The sequence below is a fragment of the Phocoena sinus genome, chromosome 13 (assembly GCF_008692025.1).
Source record: "Phocoena sinus isolate mPhoSin1 chromosome 13, mPhoSin1.pri, whole genome shotgun sequence".
NCBI classification, from domain to species: Eukaryota; Metazoa; Chordata; class Mammalia; order Artiodactyla; family Phocoenidae; genus Phocoena; species Phocoena sinus.
Genome location: NC_045775.1, coordinates 51,642,326 through 51,667,689, shown reverse-complemented (window position 1 = coordinate 51,667,689; position 25,364 = coordinate 51,642,326). Strand labels below are relative to the sequence as shown.

The following is a 25,364-nucleotide window of genomic DNA, read 5'->3' as shown; positions in this document are numbered from 1 at the left end:
TTCTAGTCAATCATCAGTACATTTCTCACAGATAGGTCATCTCCAGGGTCCAATTTTGGTGGAGAAAAACAGACTTCCAAAAGCTAAGTGACTCACAAAAGCTTTCAGTGTTTGAGTAACAAAAATAGGAAAAGAAATATATTTTCTAAGTGTGGTTATATATCTTACTACCAATCTTCATCTCAAAGTTTATATTTTTACGTTAAAATTTGTATTGTCCATTTTTACCACATGTGATGATTTTAACAATATTAACTTAATATTTGTTAAATACTTATGAAGTATTTATATTCCATATTAGAAATAGAAGATGCTGTTTTAAAAAATAGAATTATTCTGCATAAACTCTTCTTGCTTTTATTTATTTATTTTTCGCTGCGTTGGGTCTTCATTGCTGCATGAGGGCTTTCTCTAGTTGCGGCGAGCGGGGGCTACTCTTCGTTGCAGTGCGTGGCCTTCTCATTGCGGTGGCTTCTTTTGTTGTGGAGCACAGGCTCTAGGCATGCAGGCTTCAGTAGTTGTGGCTCGCAGGCTCTAGAGCGTGGACTCAGTAGTTGTGGCTCACAGGCTTAGTTGTTCCACGGCATGTGGGAATCTTCCTGGACCAGGGCTCGAACCCATGTACCCTGCATTGGCAGGCAGATTCTTAACCACTGTGTCACTAAGGAAGTCCTTAAACCTACATTCTTATACTTGGGTTTAGAAAAACAACTGCCAAGTAAAGGATGAGGCAGGAGTGGCTTGAGCTATGTTTAATTGGAAGATTGGGATTGACATATACACAGTACTATATATAAAATAGATAATTAATAAGGACCTACTGTATAGCATAGGAAACTCTACTCGATACTCTGTAATGGCCTATATGGGAAAAGAATCTAAAAAAGAGTGGATGTATGTATATGTATAACTGATTCACTTTGCTGTACACCTGAAACTAACACAACATTTTAAATTAACTATACTCCAATAAAAAAAAAAAAAGAGCTGTGTTTATAGTGATGGCTTAGGAGTTTTAGTTAGTAGCCCAATGAGAATTATGGGTGTGATTAGATAAGTTCTCTGGATTTTCATCCAGATACTAGAAGTATAGTATCTGAAAAGATGAAGGTGACAATCCTTTTTTACTCAGTGCTGACCATTCCTAGAGTACCATAGTCAGATGGAATGTTCTACTTTAGGAGGAGCAAATACAAATGGGAAGGCATTTTGTAGTAGTCCCCCAAACTTGTGAATATGTTATTTTGCATTTTTAAAAAAGGGACTTGGCGGAAGTAATTAAGGTTAAGGATGATGAGATACAGAGATTATCCTTAATTATCTAGGTGGGCTCAACCTAATCATGTGAGTCCTTAAAAGTACCCTTCCTGGCTGAGGTGATAGTAAGAGAAAAAGGTGATTGTTTGAGAATGGTCAGAGAGATGCAGTGTTGCTCACTTTGAAGATAGTGGGAGGGAGCCATGAGCCCAGGAAAATGAGTGGAATCTGAAAGCTAGAAAAGGCAAGGAAACAGGTCCTCCTAGCCTAGAGCCTCCAGAGAAGAATATGGCCCTATTGACCCAGTGAGACCAGTGTCAGGCTTCTGACCTAAAGTACTGTAAGATAATAAATTTGTGTTTTAAACCACTAAATTTGTGAGAATTTGTTATAGCAACAATAGAAACAAACACATTTAGATGAGTGCATTTAGAATGTTGGAGACATCTGAACCCTGGTCACAGGAACTGCTGCCAAAGGAACTTGGGTTATTTAATTTGGAGAATAGATGATTTAGTGGGACAAATTTGCCCTGCTTAAATATTTGAGGGGTTTTCTCCTGGAGAGATAGAGTAATTTTCAGCTGTAAGGAGGATTATCCAAAACAGGATAGACTGTTTTCAGGAATGGTGAGTTTTCTGTCACCAGAATGTTTAAGCCAAGACTGGGCAACTACTTGGCAGAGATATATATATAAGGAAGTTGTGAACCTATAGTTAGTTAGACTAGAGACTTTGTTCAGCCTTTACAAACTTTAAGATCCTATATAGTTTTAAGAAAAATATTTATTATAGTAATTTTTAAATGTTACCTTATATTCATGATTGATTCCTCTAAACTCCTACACCACATTACATTACTGCCACACTAAAATTACCATAGAGTGAATAACCCAGACTTATGCTAATATTAGGCTAACCTGGTATTGATGGGAAAAGAGCATTCCAAGTAGGTCCTTTTAAAAGTAAGCACTTTAAAGTCCTGTTCTTCTAGGTTTATCTTTACTAGTACAGTTCAGTAGGGGGCAATATTGTACTATCAGTTTGGCCTACTGGCCCCACCTCAGGAGCAGCGTGTGGGAAACAGTTGTTTACTACTGACTTTTTGGGGTTTTGTTTTTAATTTTTATTGGAGTATAGTTGATTTACAATGTTGTGTTAGTTTCTGCTGTGCAGCAAAGTGAATCAGTTATACATATATCCACTCTTTTTTAGATTCTTTTCCCACATAGGTCATTACAGAGTATTGAGCAGAGTTCCCTGTGCTCTACAGTAGGTCCTTAATTACTATTGACTTTGAATGTTAATTGTCCCTTAAATGTTACTTTGGTCGTTTGAAACACCTACTTCTCTATATGCAACTTGGTATAGTTTGGGTTTTATTTGTCAAATCAAAACCTTTTTTCTCTCATTTGTTATACTTTGTGATATTTCCATGCTTTGCACTAAGTACTATAAGTTATACACAGCCCTAGAAAAGTAGCCAAAAATAAAAGCAGTACCATTTCTGTGGTAGCAGTTTATATTTACAAAGTTGTTCTTTTCTTAAATTCTGACAAATGGGTATTCAAAAGACTTTGGATTTTTACTTAAATCGGTGCGGTCTTAGCCAGTTTGGGACCATCATCTCATTAAGAATCTAAAGAAAGCAATGACTCCCTTGTCCTAAAAATGCATGTATTCAGAATTTTGCATGTATTTATATAGGCCTCTCAAACTCCCAGCCATTAACCTAGGATCTTTCTTAATTGGACACTCCAGTAATTTTCCCCCTCTGTAATTGATTGATGTGCTTACTTTTTCTAAAGGGCAATGCTTTTTCTAATTATGATTAGCTCATAGTACAGAATTTGATGAAATCTCTGACTTCAAGTACAGAGAGCTACACTTTTCAATTTCATATTGTATGTGTAGGCCTGAGCTGGCTATCTTCATTCATTAACCCAACTCTCTAATTTAGCAAGCATATTTTCTACGTTTTATTCATTTTCTGTGACTTCTCAATTTTTATTTTGTATGACAACACCTTGCTTAAATCAGTTTTTGTTCTCTCTTACCCACCATTTAGTACCAACTTAAGGTTCACTTCAATCGATAAACTTTCTCGGCTTACTAAGGCGTTTTCAGACTTTGTAACCCTATTTTTTGGTTAGGTTAGTTAGTTAAGACTTGCTTCAATCTTTATGTGGTCCATTTATCCATGCAAAGCATTTTTACAAGGTTGCTGAATGAGGCACTGAAAAACATGCAAAATTATAGCAATCACTGTCTCGGCCTCTTAGGGAGTTTTCAGTAGATTCTTTATGGATGGGTTGAGGGGATGTAACCTTGCTGATGTTTTGCATATACAGGCTGCAACATTTTAAGCCTTTCAGAGGACATGCAGCAAACCCATCTTCCTTATGAGAGGTGACCCCAATAGCATACCTCTGTGAGCACAACATCAGTATATGGAAGTCTGCATGATCAGAATCACAGAATCATAGATCTGTAGGAGACCTTGGTGACCATCTAGCCTCATTGAAAAATGACATGTATATGGTTGTGATTTGTCAGAGCTCTGCCCATGCCACCATCTCAGGTATAAATCCCTTAAAACCTACTGAGAATCTCTGATGGAGTCCAGGAGTTCCCAACCTTTTAATCTCTGAAAATTTAACGGATCCCCGGTGTCTGTGAATTGGAAAGAAGGTGTGTTTGGATGATTTTTTTCAGCCTCACAGATTGGGATTACTTCACTAATCATCTCACTCATCTCATGTGAAGGGGGGAAGACCAAACCTTGCCCAATGTGTCACATTTATTGGAATTTGGGTTTGTCTCCCTCATTCACGCTCTTTTTTTTTTTTTAAATCCACACCATCTCTTATACTTAGGCATGTTTTATTTACTTAACTATCTTGGCTCTATGGGCATTGCCTTTTCTTAACTACTGCACTTGTTAAGCCATACACTCGAGAAGGATCAGGGGACAAAAGAATGATAAAATCTAGGCAGAGCTGTTGCATCGGGGGAACATGGGACTAGACATGGGAGCAGGTTCAGGATTCTGTTACTCCATCTACAATTGGGACGTGTGTTCCAAGGAAGAAAGGATGAGTGACCTGTGATTAGTCAAGGTCTTTGTAGAACCCAAGTCCTGGTTAGTTTAGGGTGGGCAGTCAGCAGTCCAGCTGTCAGGGAGTCAGAGCAGGTATTGAATAGGTTTAATAACTCACTATTAGAGGGTACAGTTGCAGGGAGACCAACAAATAAAGCAAGAACCCTTTCCTGAAGTCACTGAGCCTTGTAGCAAGGAAGAACAAATCATATTCCCGCGAATGAGATGCCATGGTGAAGTAGGACAAGGAGCAAGGCTAATTCTAAAAACCATCACAATAACGTATACTGGATTCAGGAATGCAGTTGGCGGAGTATTCAGACATATGTTTAAATACTTGAAGGTGCGTATGTTTACTTCCTAGCTTTGCTTTTTTCTTGGCCTGAACCAGCTAAGTATAGGCAGAGGAGGCAGCAAGAAAGAAAAGGTTGCTATGGCTAATCCACCAGTGTGGGTGGTTGAGAGGTAGCAGGGTGTGTTAAGAGCATGAGGCAGCCTTAAAATTTTGAAGTTTATGTTTTAATTTGTATGGTCTTATTCCATGAATTGTCCCATTCTGCATCTTTAAAATTTTTAGTGAGAAATGGTTATATAACAGAGTTAATAGGAATACAAGATGAAGCAAATCCTTTTTCTATTTCCCCATCAAATGCAACATATTATCACATTGCTACTTACCAACTGTTGAGTTCCTTACCAAACTTTCCTTTTTTTCATTCAGTTTTAGGACTGCATGGCCTAGTGGACTAAGTTTCAGAAAAAGGGAGCTTCTAAATTAGACTCTATTTCAGATTTCTTTTGTTACATAGAGAAGTCATCTCAATTACCCTTTTTGCTGAGATCACCACCATGTTTTAGACTTACTAATTCTCAACTACTATTATTTTTGAAAAATCATTCATAATAATTTATATATATAATATATGTATATAAAGTGATAGTTTATATGTGAAACAGCCACACCACCACAATGTGTGCTTATATTTTAGGAGCAGTGAGATACAACCCCTTTCTTGGAAAAAACAAGGGGCAGTGGCTGCCACCATTTATTATTTGTAGGAGAGTGTGCTGCCTGTGCTGTCTCATTTAATCATAACAACCCCTTGAAGTAGGCAGTGTTATTATTTCTGTTTTACAGATGATGAAATTGAAACTCAGGGTTACACTGCTAATAAATAACAGAGCTAGGATTTAAACGCTCATGTATCCAACTCCAAAGTATATGCTTTTGATTATTGCTGTGCCCTACTTACTACCTACACTGTGATTTGGTCAGATAGATATCAGAAGTGGGTTATTGTGTATCTGTGTTTACAGGAGAGGCTTAGTCTAGGTTTTGACCTTTACACTCAAATGGTGTGGTATCTTCAAAGTTAGGGAAAGGATTCTTGGTAAAAGTATATATGTATATATATATATGGAACCAGAGCTCTTGTAATATTTTAACAAGAGTAATAATTTAACAAACATGATGATAAATCACCAATTTATTTGGTGATTCTCTAAAATTACAACTTTGAAAGTAAAATTAAAATTACATTTTTTAGCACTTTCCGACCACACTTGAGGTCAAGTTTTGTTATCAGATAACTGGAATAGGTACAGAAGAGGTTTTAAATCAAATATCTTTTTACAGCAGATGTCTTAAAATAGAGGAATTTCCATTCACTTTTGTGAGGAGCTACTTCTGTTTTTCCTTTAATCTTAGAACGATTGATAGGTGTGTGTGATGATGAATTATTATGTTATTCCCTTAATAATTAGAGGTGGGCATGTCAGGATTTCAGCCATGTCCTTTTGTCATGTGTACTTCCAAATATCCAAAAAGAGGGAGCTGGTGCCACCCTGAAGTCAGACAAATCTAACTTCATTATTGACTTCTCAGAAATCTCTTCCTTGAGAAGTAGTACTGCTACTTTCTTACCTTTAAAAAAAAAAAGAATTAGTAGTATTGATTAATGGTAGTGCTACAGCTGCTCCTGCTTCTTTTTTAAAAAAAAAATTAGGTTGTACTGCTTAAAATATTGGATGTTATCTTTACAAATCTTTCCTTTTATTTTTTAAAATATTTATTTATTTATTTATTATTTTGGCTGCACTGGGTCTTAGTTGCAGCATGTGGGATCTTCATTGTGGCACATGGGCTTCTTAGTTGTGGCATGCGAACTCTTAGTTGCAGCATGCATGTGGGATCTAGTTCCGCGACCAGGGATCGAACGCGGTCCCCCTGCATTGGGAGCACAGAGTCTTACTGACTGGACCATCAAGGAAGTCCCACAAATCTTTCCTTTTAAACGAAACTTTGTTTTTCCTTACCAGTATTAATACAGGATCAGTATTAGTGGAATCTATTTTCTAGAGTAAATACCTTTCAAGGAAATGGTATCTGAGAATTTTTTTTCCTAAGAAAAACTGGGTATCTTTTTCCTTGCCGTTATTTTTTATTATGCAGAGTTATCTGATTTTTTTAATATGATAAATATTTTTCAACCAATTTGGACACTCATCATTTATAAAACTCTCATGTGAAAGGCCTTAGTTTAGCATTGGATTGTCATTTCACAGTGTTACTTCCTTTTTATTGCTTGTAGCTTTGGGTTTAACAGTTAGTGGGTCGGAGATCAGATGGGTGTACAGCTGTCTCTACAACCTTGACAAGAGTGCTCAGAGCAGGTACTGGCAGAAGGAAGAGGGCAAGTTTTTTATTTAAGAGGTATATAATTATATAAATTTTTATTTAAATATTTATATGTATGGCAAATTAAAGAGTCCTATATTATTTTTATTATCATTTAAAAGCTATTCAGAGAATTCCCTGGTGGTCCAGTGGTTATGACTAGGTGGTTTCACTGCCGTGACCCGGGTTCAATCCCTGGTCAGGAAACTAAGATTCCACAGGCTGCGCAGTGCAGCCAGAAAAAAAAAAAGACAAAGAAAGTTATTCATATAAGTAACTGTTGAAGTATTGATGTGATTGAAACTCTTGATTCTTTCCTCTGGTGGAATCTCAGTTTATCTCTGAGGTGGTTGTTAAAATGTTATTGTGAGTATCTGGGCAGGTATAATGTGAGGGGAACTAATTTGTGGGGAAAAATAAAATGGATTTTATTTAGATGTGGTCATGAAGTATAAAAAAGGAAATGAAATAATGAAATAGATGCGTTGGTATCAACACAGGTAGCCCTTTTGTTCTTATATAAAGAATCATGGGCTTCCCTGGTGGCGCAGTGGTTGAGAGTCCGCCTGCCAATGCAGGGGACACGGGTTTGTGCCCCGGTCTGGGAGGATCCCACATGCTGCGGAGCGGCTGAGCCATGGCCACTGAGCCTGCGCGTCCAGAGCCTGTGCTCCGCAGCGGGAGAGGCCACAACAGTAAGAGGCCCACGTACCGCAAAAAAAAAAAAAAAAAAAAAAAAAATCATATCACACCTATTAGAATGGTTATTATAAAAGAGACAAGAAATTGCAGGTGTTGGAGAGAACGTAGAAAAAGGGGAACTCTTGTACACTGTTAGTGAGAATATAAATTGGTGCAGCCACTATTGGAACACAGTATGCGGATTCCTCAAAAAATTAAGACTAGAACTATGATATGATCCAGCTATTCCACTTCTGGGTATTTATCCAAAGAATACAAAATTACTAATTTGAAAAGATATGTGTGCCCCTATGTTCATTCAGCATTATTTACAGTAGCCAAGATATGGAAACAACTTAGATGTTCATTGAAGGATGAATGGATAAAGAAGATGTGGTATATGTATACAGTGGAATATTACTCAGCCATGAAAATAAGGAAATCTTGCCACTTGCAACACTGTGAATGAAACTTGAGGATATTATGCTAAGTGAAATAAGTCAGAGAAAGACAAAACTGTATGATTTCACTCATATGTGGAACTTAAAGAAACAAATGAACAAATAAAGCAAAACAAACTCACAGGGGACTTCCCTGGTGGTCCAGCTGTTGAGAATCTGCCTTCAAATGCAGGGGACATGGGTTCGATCCCTGGTCAGGGAACTAAGATCCCACATACTGCGGGGGAACTAAGCCTGCACACCACAACTAGAGAACCCACGTGCCGCAACTACTGAGCCCACGTGCTCTGAAGCCCATGCGTCGCAACTAGAGAGAAGCCGGCACACCACAACGAAAGGTCCTGTGTGCCACAATGAAAGATCCTGCATGCTGCAACAAAAAGACCCTACACAGCTAAAAATAATAAATAAATATTTTTAAAAAACCCCTCCAAACTCACAGATACAGAGAACAGATTGGTTGTTATCAGAGGGAAAGGGGGTTGCAAGATGGATGAAATGGGTGAGGGGGGTCAATTGTATGGTGAAGGATGGTAACTAGACTATTGGTGCTGATCATTTTGTAGTATATACAGATGTCAAATTATAATGTTGTACACCTGAAACTTATATAATGTTATATACCAATTTTATCTCAATTTAAAAAATCAGGGCTTCCCTGATGACACAGTGGATAAGAATCTGCCTGCCAATGCAGGAGACACAGGTTTGATCCCTGGTCCGGTAAGATCCCACATGCTGTGGAGCAACTAAGCCCACGCACCACAACTACTGAGCCTGCTCTCTAGAGCCCGTGAGCCACAACTACTGAAGCCTGTGTGCCTAGAGCCCGTGCTCTGCAACAAAAGAAGCCACCGCAATGAGAAGCCTGTGCACCATAACGAAGAGTAGCCCCCACTCACTGCAGCTAGAGAAAAGCCCGTGTGCAGCAACGAAGACCCAACACAGCCAAAAATAAATAAATAAAATAAAAATAAATTAAAAAAAACTTAACTCATTAAAAGAATCATAATATAAAATAGTTTCTATTTAGAATTCAGTTCACATCTAGGATTTAAATTTTTTGTGAAGCTGGGGTGTTATGTGTATTGATAATATTTGTTCATTTGGTATTATCACTATAAATTCATATTAGAAACTGAGAGAATGATTTTAGTGAGACTTTGGATCGTATTTCTGAAAGCATTACCTGGTAGAATCTCTCCTTATGAAGAAAGTGGGCATGTACACTCAAGCCCTATTGAATAAATCAGTAACCAGGAACGAATGCTAAATTGGTATTCCAAAAGATTTTTTTAAATGCAGACATGTATTCAGGGCACTTCTTTTGGATACATTTTTATTCATGATGCAACCTGAGTTATTTTGTAAATAAGATTAAGATGCCCCACATGTGTCTTTTGAAGGGCTTTTAATCATACTCACTACAGGTATAGTGTAATGAATCAGAGTGAGTGTTCAGATAAACAATATTCAATTAGCATAGAGACTTTTTTTCTGAGCTTTTGATATAGTACATCTATTGGATAGCTTGTTGGACATCTTAGGTAGTCTTTTTCCAGTTTGTTTTGTCTTTCATGTTTCTCACATTTTAAGTAATTGCCTCATAGGAAACACAGAGATTACATGATGTGAGTCCTTGAAGTTGAAATCTATCCTGGAATAGAAATATTTTCATTTTCTTTTTAGCAATTTATGTTATTATATTCATCAGCATTTAACCCCTTCCTTCTCACAGATAACCATTGTCTTTACTCCGAAAGCTAGAGTTGAAATGGGCCTGATTTTGAACTTTATATAAAATGGAATCATAACATGATAAATCTTTTGTGTATGGCTTCTATCATTTGATGTTATTTTTAAGAGATTCATTCATATTGCTATGTGGAGCTGTAGGTTGTCATTGCTGTACGGTATTCAGTTGCATGAATATACTGCAGTTTATTCATACTACTATTAACGGATATTGAGGACATTTCTAGTTTTTAGCTACTTTCAGCAGTGAAACCATCAACATTCTTGAAGCTTATCCTAGTGCACATATGCAGGAGTTTATGGTATATGCCTATGAGTGGAATTGCTGAGTCATAAGGAATACATTTCTTTGAGTTTATCAGATAATGCCAAACTATTTTCAAAGTGGTTGTACTAGTCTACATTCCCACTTTCATTTATTTTGATCTTTAATTTCTTTCAATAATGGTTTACAGTTTTCAGTGTACAGATTTCACACATATTTAAAATAATTTGTCCCTAAGAATTTCATTGTTTTAGGTGCTCTTGTAAGTGGAATTGGAGTTTTATTGCATTTTCCAATTTTTCATTGCTGATCTGTAGAAATATAGTTGGTTTTTGCAGACTTGTAACCTGCAATCTTGCTAAACTTTTAAAAATAGTTCTAATAGTTTTGTTGTAGATTCCTTAGGATATTTGACCATGTTTTTTTTTATTACAAATTCAGATTCTTCAGTTGATAGTGGGTTATTCAAGTTTCCTATTACTTCTTCTGTCAGATTTGGTAATTTGTATCTTTTGAGGAATTTGTTTCATCTAAGTTGTCAGATTTATTTTCATAAAGTTTTTCATAATGTTCCCCCTTCTTATGGTTTAATGTTTTATTCCATGACAATGGTAATGTGTGTCTTCTCTTTTTTTCCTGTGATCTGTGCAGCTAGAGATTTACTGATATTATTGATCTTTTCAAAGAACCAGTATTTGGTTTCATTGATTAATTCTGTATATGTTTATTTTATATTTCATTGATTTCTGTTCTTTATTATTTTCTTCCTTCTACTTATTATGGCTTTAATTGTTCTTTTTCTGTATTCCTAAAGTTGGGAGCTTAGATAGTTTATTTTGGGTTTTTCTTCTTTTGTGCTACAATAGCAGAGTTGATTAGGTGTGCTAGATGCATATGTCCAGCAGGCTAAGATATGTACTATCTGGTCTTTAACAGAAAAATGTTGCCAAGCTTTGCTCTAGGGGCTATAATAACCATCTTTATCTTAACTCAATCAGGAATATTATAATCTTACAACATTATATTTCTATTTTACTGTTCTTAGTGCAATTGTTGTATATCTGTTATGTCTGTATACGTTTTAAACCTACAATACTGTGTTATAATTTTTGCCCTGAAATACATATCTTTTAAAGATGAGATGAAAACAATATGCCTACCTATTATATTTACCACAAATTTACCATTTCTAGTGCTCCTCATTTTTTCTAGATCCAAGTTGACATCTGGTGTCATTTCCCTTCATGTGACTCATGACCCCCACTGAAAAGACCCTCATTTTACCTTCTCCAAAAAAAATAAATAGTCTTTTAGAGGAGTTAGGGCAGGTCATTCACCTGGCTAAATGAAGTGATGTGGGGGATTTGAAGAGCTGCCTCTTTTTTCAAACAGATTTTCAGTCAAACTTCCTTATTTTGCTCCTTCTATCCCTACTTCCAGAATTCCATGGTGGTGTGTTTACTCCTCAGACTTTTGTTGATTGTGGCGTATCAGTTATGCGTGCTGCCAGTTTAGGTTTCAGCTTTTTGTGTGTGTCTCTGTCCTTTACCATTCCTCTATCTGCTTTCCAACTTCCAGATTTCTAACTACACTCCCACTGTCCCCATCCTGGATTTTATGCTCTTTTAACAAATCTCGTTACTTGTTGTTTTAGAGGATTAGCAAAAGTACATACCTGAATTTGATATTCTCTCTTTACCCAGAAGTCCAAATACATTTGCTTACTTTTAAAATACAATTTTTGCATTTGTCTCATTTTAATATTTATTATAGTTACATTATTTTTATTTACTACATTAAACAAATTACCAAAATCAAAGTATACTGTCTAGTTTCTTTCATCTGTGAGGTTAGAAATACTTTTTTATGTTATAACAACCCTAATGGAAATCTGTCAATTTAGTTTTTATTTTACAAATTAATTATATGGAAAAATATGAAGAAAAAATATTCTTGAAGAAATTTTATATTCTTTTTTGGCAGTTAATAGTAGCGTTCATACCCAATAATGACCTTTACAATGTTTGCATATTTTAAGGTTATATAATGGAGGAGTGGTAGGTGGAAGAAAAGGGTAGAAAAAATTCATTACCAATTAGACTCATGAGTATATTTACTAATCATTTTTGACATCTCATGAACTTAGGCCTTTTTTATTTGTTTAGTTATTTTAGCTTCTATTTTTATATCACATTGTACAAATCAGTGGTAGTATATGAATAACTCATCACACTGCCATTTTCTAGAAATGCACTTGAAATATCCCAGCCACCAAAGCTTTGTCATTAGATCTTGCCATTAGATAGTCTTCACCAAATTATTCGTAGGAATCTGTGGTTCCTTCTTCCTTCTTTTTCTCTCACTGTCTCCATCTCTTTCTCCCCCTTTCCCTCTCCCTTACCTTCCTGCCTTCCCTTGCTCCCTCCCTTCCTTCCAAATACTATATCAAGGTGTCCTAATAAAGATATTGGCAGGATTCAAACTGGACAAAATTTAAGGTCCAAGGGCCCCTGCCTTTCTCCTTTCCCCAGCGTCATACTGCATTTTGTTGTTGGGTATATGGTTTGATCTGCCTTGATCATTTGCCTTTATGTTCTGCACACCCGTTAACTAGCATTCATGGCTAGAAACTGGCCCAGTGCAGATGATGTTCCATTCTCAAATTCACAACAAATCACCTTCCTTAAACTTTTAGACTAAAACTAGAACTGAAAGTTTGGAAGGGGCAAGGCTTGAGGAAATCCCCTTTTTTGTTTAATGTGCATTACTAAACAGAGTTAGGAGACCTGCATTATAAAAAAACAATTAACATTTTGGTATAATATCTCATTTAAACTTCCAATTATGCAAGAAACAGCATTCTCCCTGTTTTACAGACGAGGAAACAAACACCAAAAGGGCATTTAATTGCCCCAAATTACTTGCTGCTAAGTAGGAAGAGAACTTGAACCCAGTTCTTTCTATTTCAGACTCCCATGCTTTTTCCAGGATGCTTTTTGACCTCCTTCCCATCCCACCTCTGACACTACTTAGGCAAGTTCCTGGAAAGAAAAAGTGGTAGGCACACTAAACCTTACCAGATCAGAGGAGTTTGTCATTTATTTGGAAAGATTTTGTTTGAAGTTTTCAGGACATTGTTTTAATAAATTTAGAAAGCCTCCAATATTAATACCTTTACACATAAGCTATTTCTCAAATTATAATAAAATTCATTAACTTGGAGAAAGATTTTTCTCTAAAAATAAGATCATGTTATATGGGGTGGGGGAGGGTGTTGTGTGTACATTTTATAGTTTACAAAACATTCATTCTGTCATCACAGCACTTCTAAAGATAGCTATTGTATTTATGGGGAATGAGGTTTACATTTAAAATGGGCAACTCTTCTCTTTGAATTGATTAAAATTTTGATAAGTATTTCCAAATTGCCCTCCTAAAAGATGTTACCAGTTTACAACAGTGTATTACAACCTTGTACCCTTGCCCAAACTGGGTATATCGTACTCTTTCGTATTCTAAACCACGCAAAAATTATCTTGTTTAATTTACACTTGTTTGATTTTCAAGTGAGGTTTCACATCTCTTTTGCATGTTTATTAACCATTGGGGTTCCTTTTTATTTGGTTATTTAGCTCTTTAAAATTGATTTTTAAGAGCTCTTTGGACATATGGTTATTGATCCTTTGTCTATTTTATTTCTTTCAGCCTGTCATTTGTCATTTATCTTTGTTTATGGTCATTCAAAAAACTTAAATTTCTAATTTTTGTGGAACTTTTCAACTAGGAACAAATTTCTCTACATTTTTTCAATTCTTTGTTTGGGCTTACAATTATTTTACAGTTTTCATCTCACATTTCATAAATTTATTCGTATGTGGGTTTTTTTAACATGTTTTCATTTTTTATTTTAATTGTAATCTGAGTAGGTTTTTTTTTTTAATAACATTTTCTATTTGGTTACTAGGAAAGTAATGTGTGTATGTTTGTGTGTCTTGATATTTATCTTGTAACTGCCCAACTTTCTAGCCTCTATTATTAATTCTAGTGATATTCCTCTAATAATAATTCTATTATTAATTAATTCTGAATTAATTCTAATTCAGTTGGTTATCTAAATATGCTATTACCTTATTTGCAAATAATGATCATTTTTCTACTCTCTTTTCCTACTATTTATGTGTATATTTATTGTATATGTGTGTATGTATGTGTGTGTATTTATCTTATAGACTTGACTAGGACCTCCAAAACATGTTACCTAATGGTAATACTAGTGACCCTTGTCTTGACCCTCAATAATAGGAATGTTTCTAGAGTTTAAATATTAATTACGTTGTTAACTCTTTTCTAATACATACTCTTTATCTATTTAAGGAAGTTTGCTTCCATTCCAAGTATAGGAAGTTTTTTGAATCAGGAACAGATATTTTGTGACGTATTTTTCTCTTTTTAGCTATTATAGTCAAGTAAATGAATTGGTTTTCTTATGTTGAACTTTTGTTGTTTTCCTGAGATAACATTTTTCAGTCATTTTATTTACATAAAAATTTGACTTAGTAATATTTTATATAGGATTTTTACATATATACATAAATATGTATGTATATATATAAATAAGAATAGCCTATTATCTAACATTTTTATGCTACCTTTGGATTGGGTTTTAAATTATGCAATTAGATTACATATTGGATTATGGTTTGAATATTAGATTATGTAAGCTATGTAGATTTAATTATCAGGCTTTCTATCATTTTTTAAAACTTTTTAAATTTAATTTTATTTATTTTTTATACAGCAGGTTCTTATTAGTCATCAATTTTATATACATCAGTGTATACATGTCAATCCCAATCGCCCAATTCATCACACCACCATCCCCACCCCACCCCCGCGGCTTTCCCCCCTTGGTGTCCATATGTTTGTTCTCTACATCTGTGTCTCAACTTCTGCCCTGCAAACCGGTTCATCTGTACCATTTTTCTAGGTTCCACATACATGCGTTAATATACGATATTTGTTTTTCTCTTCCTGACTGACTTCACTCTGTATGACAGTTTCTAGATCCATCCACGTCTCAACAAATGACCCAATTTCGTTCCTTTTTATGGCTGAGTAATATTCCATTGTATATATGTACCACATCTTCTTTATCCATTCGTCTGTCGATGGGCATTTAGGTTGCTTCCATGACCTGGCTATTGTAAATAGTGCTGCAATGAACATTAGGGTGCATGTGTCTTTTTGAATTATGGTTTTCTCTGGATATATGCCCAGTAGTGGGATTGCTGGGTCATATGGTAATTCTATTTTTAGTTTTTTAAGGAACCTGCGTACTGTTCTCCATAGTGGCTGTATCAGTTTACATTCCCACCAACAGTGCAAGAGGGTTCCCTTTTCTCCACACCCTCTCCAGCATTTGTTGTTTGTAGATTTTCTGATGATGCCCATTCTAACTGGTGTGAGGTGATACCTCATTGTACTTTTGATTTGCATTTCTCTAATAATAGGTGATGTTGAGAGCTATCATGTGCTTCTTGGCCATCTGTATGTCTTCTTTGGACAAATGTCTATTTAGGTCTTCTGCCCATTTTTTGGTTGAGTTGTTTGTTTTTTCAATATTGAGCTGCATGAGCTGTTTATATATTTTGGAAATTAATCCTTTGTCTGTTGATTCGTTTGCAAATATTTTCTCCCATTCTGAGGGTTGTCTTTTCGTCTTGTTTATGGTTTCCTTTGCTGTGCAAAAGCTTTGAAGTTTCATTAGGTCCCACTGGTTTTTTTTGTTTTTATTTCCATTACTCTAGGAGATGGATCAAAAGAGATCTCGCTGTGATTTATGTCAAAGAGTGTTCTTCCTAAGTCTTCTTCTAAGAGTTTTATAGTATCCGGTCTTACATTTACATTAAACTCCATTTTGAGTTGTTTTTGTGTATGGTGTTAGGGAGTGTTACTAATTTCATTCTTTTACATGTAGCTGTCCAGTTTTCTCAGCACCACTTATTGAAGAGACTGTCTTTTCTCCATTGTATATCTGTGCCTCCTTTGTCATAGATTAGTTGACCATAGGTGCGTGGGTTTATCTCTGGGCTTTCTATCTTGTTCCATTGATCTATATATCTGTTTTTGTGCCAGTACCGTATTCTCATGATTACTGTAGCTTTGTAGTATAGTCTCAAGTCAGGGAGTCTGATTACCCCAGCTCCGTTTTTTTCCCTCAATACTGCTTTGGCTATTCTGGGTCTTTTGTGTCTCCATACAAATTTTAAGATTTTTTGTTCTAGTTCTGTAAAAAATGCCATTGGTAATTTGGTAGGGATTGCATTGAATCTGTAGGTTGCTTTGGGTAGTATAGTCATTTTCACAATATTGATTCTTTTAATCCAGTAACATGGTATATCTGTCCATCTGTTGGTATCATCTTTAATTTCTTTCATCAGTGTCTTATAATTTTCTGCATACAGGTCTTTTGTCTCCCTAGGTAGGTTTATTCCTAGGTATTTTATTCTTTTTGTTGCAATGGTAAATGGGAGTGTTTCCTTAATTTCTCTTTCAGATTTTTCATCATTAGTGTATAGGAATGCCAGAGATTTCTGTGCATTAATTTTGTATCCTGCAACTTTACCAGATTCATTGATTATCTGTAGTAGTTTTCTGGTGGCATCTTTAGGATTCTCTATGTATAGTATCATGTCATCTGTAAACAGTGACAGTTTTACTTCTTTCCCAATTTGTATTCCTTTTCTTTCTTTTTCTTCTTTGATTGCTCTGGCTAGGACTTCCAAAACTATGTTGAATACTAGTAGTGAGAGTGGACATCCTTGTCTTGTTCCTGGTCCTAGAGGAAATGCTTTCAGTTTTTCACTATTGAGAATGATGTTTGCTGTGGATTTGTCATATATGGCCTTTATTATGTTGAGGTAGGTTCCCTGTATGCCCACTTTCTGGAGAGTTTTTATCATAAATGGGTGTTGAATTTTGTCAAAAGCTTTTTCTGCATCTATTGAGATAATCATATGGTTTTTCTTCTTCAGTTTGTTAATATGGTGTATCACATTGATTGATTTGCATATATTGAAGAATCCTTGCATCCCTGGGATAAATCCCACTTGATCATGGTGTATGATCCTTTTAATGTGTTGTTGGATTCTGTTTGCTAGTATTTTGTTGAGGATTTTTGCATCTATATTCGTCAGTGTTATTGGTGTATAATTTTCTTTTTTTGTAGTATCTTTATCTGGTTTTGGTATCAGGGTGATGGTGGCCTCATAGAATGAGTTTGGGAATGTTCCTTCCTCTGCAATTTTTTGGAAGAGTTTGAGAAGGATGGGTGTTAGCTCTGCTCTAAATGTTTGATAGAATTCACCTGTGAAGCCATCTGGTCCTGGACTTTTGTTTGTTGGAAGATTTTTAATCACAGTTTCAATTTCATTACTTGTGATTGGTCTGTTCGTATTTTCTATTTCTTCCTGATTCAGTCTTGGAAGGTTATACCTTTCGAAGTATTTGTCCATTTCTTCCAGGTTGTCCATTTTATTGGCATAGAGTTGCTTGTAGTAGTCTCTTAGGATGCTTTGTATTTCTGCAGTGTCTGTTGTAGCTTCTCCTTTTTTCATTTCTAATTTTATTGATTTGAGTCGTCTCCCTCTTTTTCTTGATGAGTCTGGCTAAAGGTTTATCAATTTTGTGTATCTTCTCAAAGAACCAGGTTTTAGTTTTATTGATCTTTGCTATTGTTTTCTTTGTTTCTATTTCATTTATTTCTGCTCTGATCTTTATGATTTCTTTCCTTCTGCTAACTTTGGATTTGTTTGTTCTTTTTTCTCTAGTTCCTTTAGGTGTAAGTTTAGATTGTTTATTTGAGATTGTTCTTGTTTCTTGAGGTAGCCTTGTATAGCTATAAACTTCCCTGTTAGAACTGCTTTTGCTGCATCCCATAGGTTTTGGATCATCGTGTTTTCACTGTCATTTGTCCCTAGGTATTTTTTGATTTCCTCTTTGATTTCTTCAGTGATCTCTTGGTTATTTAGTAACGTATTGGTTAGCCTCCATGTGTTTGTGTTTTTTTCGGTTATTTTCCCTGTAATTCATTTCTAATCTCATAGTGTTGTGGTTAGAAAAGATGCTTGATATGATTTTAATTTTCTTAAATTTACTGAGGCTTGATTTGTGACCCAAGATGTGATCTATCCTGGAGAATGTTCCATGTGCACTAGAGAAGAAAGTATAATCTGCTGTTTTTAGATGGAATATCCTCTAAATATCAATTAAATATATCTGGTCTATTGTGTCGTTTAAAGCTTCTGTTTCCTTATTTCCATTAATTGTGGATGATCTGTCCATTGGTATAAGTGAGGTGTTAAAGTCCCCCACTATTATTGTGTTACTGTCTATTTCCTCTTTTAGAGCTGTTAGCAGTTGCCTTATGTACTGAGCTGCTGCTACGTTGGGTGTATGTATATTAATTGTTATATCTTCTTATTGGACTGATTCCTTGATCATTATGTAGTGTCCTTCCTTGTCTCTTGTAACATTATTTATTTTAAAGTCTATTTTATCTGATATGAGTGTTGCTACTCCAGCTTTCTTTTGATTTCCATTTTCATGGAATATCTTTTTCCATCCCCTCACTTTCAGTCTGTATGTGTTCCTAGGTCTGAAGTGGGTCTCTTGTAGACAGCATATAGATGGGTCTTATTTTTGTATCCATTCCGCAAGCCTGTGTCTTTTGGTTGGCGCATTCAATCCATTCATGTTTAAGGTAATTATCGATATGTATGTTCTATGACCATTTTCTTAATTGTTTTGGTTTTGTTTTTGTAGGTCCTTTTCTTCTCTTGTGTTTCCCACTTAGAGAAGTTCCTTTAGCATTTGTTGTGTAGCTGGTTTTGTGGTGCTGAATTCTCTTAGCTTTTGCTTGTCTGTAAAGCTTTTGATTTCTCCATCAAATCTGAATGAGATCCTTGCTGGGTAGAGTAATCTTGGTTTTAGGTTCTTCCCTTTCATAACTTTAAGTATATCATGGCACTCCCTTCTGGCTTGTAGAGTTTCTGCTGAGAAATCAGCTGTTAACCTTACGGGAGTTTCCTTTTATGTTATTTTCATTTTTCCCTTGCTGCTTTCAATAATTTTTCTTTGTCTTTAATTTTTGCCAATTTGATTACTATGTGTCTTGGCGTGTTTCTCCTTGTGTTTATCCTGTATGGGACTCTCTCTGCTTCCTGGACTTGGGTAGCTATTTCCTTTCCCATGTTAGGGAAGTTTTCGACTATAATCTCTTCAAATATTTTCTTGGGTCCTTTCTCTCTCTCTTCTCCTTCTGGGACCCCTATAATGTGAATGTTGTTGCACTTAATGTTGTCCCAGAGGTCTCTTAAGCTGTCTTCATTTCTTTTCATTCTTTTTTTTTTTTTATTCTGTTCCGCAGCAGTGAATTCCACCATTCTGTCTTTCAGGTCACTTATCCATTCTTCTGCCTCAGTTATTCTGCTATTGATTCCTTCTAGTATAGTTTTCATTTCAGTTATTGTATTGTTTATCTCTGTTTGTTTGTTCTTTAATTCTTCTAGGTCTTTGTTAAACATTTCTTGCATCTTCTCGATCTTTGCCTCCATTCTGTTTGCAAGGTCCTGGATCATCTTCACTATCATTATTCTAAATTCTTTTTCTGGAAGGTTGCCTATCTCCACTTCATTTAGTTGTTTTTCTGGGGTTTTATCTTGTTCCTTCGTCTGGTACATAGCCCTCTGCCTTTTCATCTTGTCTACCTTTCTGTGAATGTGGATTTTGTTCCACAGGCTGCAGGATTGTAGTTCTTCTTGCTTCTGCTGTCTGCCCTCTGGTGGATGAGGCTATCTAAGAGGCTTGTGCAAATTTAGGCTTTCTATCTTTTGTCTTTGGAAAATTTTAGCAACAAAGGAGTAATCTGTTTCTGTTTCTTGAAGTTCTGATAGACTACACTTAAGAAAACATTTTAGGGAGTACTAAGGGGAGATCTTTATTACTTTTTCCGTTTATTCTGTTGAAGGTTATTGGTCTATATGTGTTTGTTCATTCATCTTGAGTCAAATTTTAATTATTTGTATGTTTCTTCAAAATTGTTCATTTCAGTCACATCAGTAGTTCTCAGAGTGTTGTGTAGGGACTACTAGGCGTCCTTGCAAGAGATTCATAAGACCAAAAGTATTTTCATAATATATATAATTATTTGCCTTTTTCATTCTCATCCTCTCAAGTGGAGTTTTCCAGAGGCTACATGATATCTACTATTGCAGCAAATTGAATGTAGAAGCAGATATGAAAAGACAGCTATCTTTTTTTAAGATATATACTGAGGAAATTGCAAAAATGTACTGCATTCCCATTCTTCTAAATTATTTTGTTTGAAAAATATAATATTTAAAAAATGTTATTTATGTTAGCATGTAGTAGATTTATTACTTTGTTATCAATTTTAGATGAATTAATATTTTTAAATTTTTTAGTTTTAATTACTAATATTATAAATATTGATAGATATAACCAACATAAACAAAAGCTATATTGGGTTCTCAAAAATGTTTAATACTGTAAAAAGTCGTGAAACCAAACTGTTTGAGAACCACTGATCTAGATTTAATAATTTAATTTTTTTGAAAATACATGTACTTATCAGCTATGTTTCTTAAAATCTTCTTTGAATAGAATATTCTGCCTTCTGCCTTATGGGTATGTTTATATATATATATGTATATATACGCAGACACACACACATACACACACATATATATACATACATATATATATCTGCATCTGTACGTACACATACGTATTTGCTGCATCTTTGTTTTTTACATATTTATTGTGTGTCTCTTCATGTGTGCTTGTGAGCAGAACCCCAATGTAGATAGAAGAACTGGCCCACGTGGTATTTTGGATCTTCTTTGTGGCTGATTTTGTCCACAGGCCAAGTTTACAGAAGTGACTTAGGTATGTGAACTGGCAGACTTCTGATGGTCGGCCTGGATGAAAGGCATGGAGTTCCTGATCTGTAGCAGAAAGAGTGGGAGGCTCTCCCAGGGAAGTTGCTGTCATAGGCCAGCCCTATGCTCTGATGGTTACGTTGGATTTCTTTTTTTGTGGTACGCGGGCCTCTCACTGCTGCGGCCCCTCCCGTTGTGGAGCACAGGCTCCGGACGCACAGGCCCAGCAGCCATGGCTCACGGGCCTAGCCACTCCGCGGCATGCGGGATCCCCCCGGACCGGCGCACGAACCCGTGTCCCCTGCATCGGCAGGCGCGGAGTCTCAACCACTGCGCCACCAGGGAAGCCCTACATTGGATTTCTTGAAACCCATATTGTGTCCAGGGTAGGAATCCAGAAAACTCCCTAGACTGAGTCTGCTATATACAGGATCCTGGCCACTATGAATCCCATGGTCAGAACTTTTCTGGGGCCTGTAGTCTATGCATGCCAGCTGTCTGTCCTCAGTGTACCCTCCTCCCCAGTCCCATCAAGATGGACTATTTGATCTTCTTATCCATGATGACTATCTAGAAGCCTCTGGCTCTGAAGGCCAGTGCCTGTGGAGATGTACTGCAGGGCACAGATGAGATGCCTGGGCCTGGTACCTCCTGCCTGCTACCTGTGCACTGGGAGCTCCTTCTTGGAAGGGAATAATCCAGCACAGTGAGGCATAGGGTTACAAGCCAAGACCTAGGACAGGGTTTTAGCTGTTAAAGCCTCAACTTATTCTTTCAGCAAAAGTGCTGAGGACTGTTGAACAAGGGTTAGTTTGAAGGCATTGAGATCCAAGACTGGAAAAGACCCTAATCCTTCTCCTTGCTGTACCTGTCAAAATCATTTCCTTTATCCAGAGGCAGGTTGAGCAATTGCTTGGATTTTTTCAGTAGCCTCCTAAAAGCTGTCCCTGCTTCCATGCTTGTCCCCTACCACTTTAAAAAGTAAATCAATTCATGTCCTTCCTTTGCTTACCCTCCTATGTCTTCCCATCTCCCTCAGAGTAAAATCAAAGTCCTTTAATTGCCTACAAGGTCCTATACTGGCCCTGCCCTACCACTGCACCTTAGTTCTTTGACTTCATCACTTGATACTTGTTCTCTTTCCTGACTGTTCCAGCCACATTGGACACAACAGGCACACTTCTGCCTCAGGGCCTTTGCATTGCTATTCTCTCTGCCTAAAATATTTCTCCCTCAGATATATGTATCGCTTATTCCCTCACCTCCTTCATATCATTTTTCCTTCTCAGTGAGGCTTTCCCTTACTACCCTGTTTAAAATTGCAAATTGCTCTTCTTCCATTCCTCTTTCCTGTCTGTTACTTTTCTCCACTCTATTTATCATTTCTCATTGCATTTATCACATAAAACAGCATGTGATTTGTTTACTTATTTTGCTTGTTTTCTGTTTGACTATAAATTTTGTAAGGACAGGGATTTGTGTCTGTTTTGTCTACTAATATATGCCTACCACACATGGACACAATGTTATTTGGCATTGACTATAGTCACTCCGGACCATATCCAGCATGTCTTACCCAGGTTCCCAGCAGCAGCAGCAGTGGCAATTTATATCTATCCAATGATCAGAGTAAGAGGAAGAAAGGGGGAATGGGAGGAAGGAGGTTTTTCCTTCTCCTCTGCTCCCCAGGGACCCTCATACTTTTTTTTTTTTTTTTTGCTGAAAAACACAAAACCTTTGAGGTTGAGATAATATCCTTAGAGAAAGAGAGAGAAAATTACGTTCCGCAGTAAATAACAGTTCTATACTTTTTAACATGCTATATAAAAAGAACAGAAAATTAGAAAATGTCTGGCTTCATTTTCGTTTTTCTCAACCCTGTGGAGAAAGAAAATGTAGAGGATTGGGGTGGCTTTTTAATTACGGCTAACAGGACATTTATTTATCAAAAGAGACATCCAGACTCAGTGTGTTAGTTTTACATCACAGGTCTGACATCCGAGATTCTGGGGAAAAGAAGAGTGGCAGGGAGGTGACGGTGGTGAGGAGACATGGGGATAGCTAAGTGGAAGAGTCTAGAGGGGTTCTAGGAGGATATTCTCCCTACCTCTCTTTCTGCCACCATTCCTGACACCAAACCTGACCCAAGGTGAAGAGCAGGCAGATGTTCAAAGTGTTGCAGACTGCAGGGTGGGGAGGAGGAGGAGGAAAGCTCAGGCAGTTTTGCTGGGTAGGAAGAGGGAATAAGAGTTTCTGTTGTTACTAACATCATTATTGAGCCTAGTTCCCAACTGGCTATTTGTATGCAAGAAAAATACATGAGAGAGAGAGAGAGAGAGAGAGAGAGAGAGAGAGAGAGAGTGTGTGTGTGTGTGTGTGTGTGTTGGGAGAAGAAGAAAGAGCAGGGCGTAGTACTTATAGCTGCCCACACAACTATTGTCATTTCCCTGTTGGTGCACGTCTATATTTGCTTTACCCTTGTAATTATAAATGAGTCCAAGAGATGTGTAGGATTCAAAAGACTTCAGAGTTTCAAGGGCATTAGTGGTAATTTAGAAACCCCAACACCACTGTCGATCACCAAGTCCTGCTGGTCTGTGTCTTTATTGTCTCTTACAGCTGCCCCCTCCTCTCCATTCCTACCGCCACTGCCATATGTGTTATTTCTTACTTGAATTACTGCTTTTGTTTACGAAACGTCTTCATTTCCCTTAGTTCCCATCTTCTTCCTCTAGTTCCCACTGCAACCAGAGTGAGCATTCCTGATGACAAATGTGACCATGCTACTCCACTGCTTAAAATCCTTCTGTGGCACCATATTGCCTTAAGTGTAAAATCTAAACCTCTTAGCATGGGTACACTAGTTCTATGACCTTAGTCCTGCTTCCTCCTTCGCACTTCGCAGCCACACATCCTCAGCTCTTTAGGGACCACTAACCTTTAGTTCCCAGAACCTTCCTCATGCTCCGTGACCTTTGCACAACAGTTTCCTCTGTTTGGAATGTACTTTCCCCACTCTTCACCCAGTTAATTCTCAATCCCTGATTTTTCAGAGCTCAGATTAGGTGTCACTTCTTGATAACTCTAATGCCAAGGCTGAGCTGAAGATGCCCTAAGTGTCCACTCAGAATATGTCCTTGTCACAGCCCCTACCATTCTGTATTTTTATTTGTATTAATATTATTAATCATTATTATGGTTTTATTATCATTTTACTTACCTTTATTCTCTCCTAGTTCACGAGTTCCCTTATGGGCAGAAACTAGTCTTTCAGGTCTGTTTTCTCAGTAAAGATATCACCACATAGGAGGTACCCCCCAAATAATGAAGTGTTGAGCCCCTTTATCTTATAGTTGAGAAACCAAGACTCAGAGAGGTAAGCCACCTTGCAAAGTGCTCACACAATATTTAGAGTCTAGTGTTTGTTTCCCTCTGTCAAGAATTACAGATTCAGGTGTCTGTAAGGGCCAGATAGGCAACAAATATGAAAGAAGTGGATTGTCTTTTTTACGGTCATTCTGACATTTTTCTGAACATATGCCTGTTTCACACTGTATTTTCCTATGTGTAATAAAGAAATATTTTTGTACAAGAAATACTTTATTTTTCTCTTAAGCTACCGCATAAGAAAAATGATAGTGTGAAGATGATGGTTATATTGTGACTTGATCAATTATAGAAGATCAAATGTGCTGCCATGGGAATTTGTATACACATAATGTGGCACTTCATGTTATGGTTTCAATCTTTGGATTCATGCCCTAGCTTGGCACTCAAAATCTGCTGACCTTTCCAGTTTCATCTCTAGTCTCTGAACCCCTACTCACATTTATGTACACACATACATACCCCAAGCTCCAACTTTACTGAATTGTAGTTCCCCAACATGCCTTTTTTTCTTTTTATTGAAGTGTAGTTGATTCACAGTGCTGTGCCAATCTCTGCTGTGCACCACAGTGACTCAGTTTTATACACATAGACGTGATTTTCTGTATGCTTTTCCATGATGGTTTATCCCAGGAGATTGGATATAGCTGCCTGTGCTATACAGTAGGACCTTGCTGCTTATCCATTCTAAATGTAATAGTTTGCATCTACCAACCGCAGACTCCCAGTCCATCCCTCTCGGCAACCACAAGTCTGATCTCTATGTCAGTGAGTCTGTTTCTGTTCTGTAGATAGGTTCATTTGTGCCATATTTTAGTTTC

General features: G+C 36.7%; 1 protein-coding gene across 9 annotated transcripts in view; it reads left to right on the top strand.

The window, feature by feature from the left end:
- The window catches only part of PUS10 (pseudouridine synthase 10), a 68,842-nt gene that overhangs the window by 7,912 nt on the left and 35,566 nt on the right, over window positions 1-25,364 (top strand). The window lies entirely within an intron of this gene.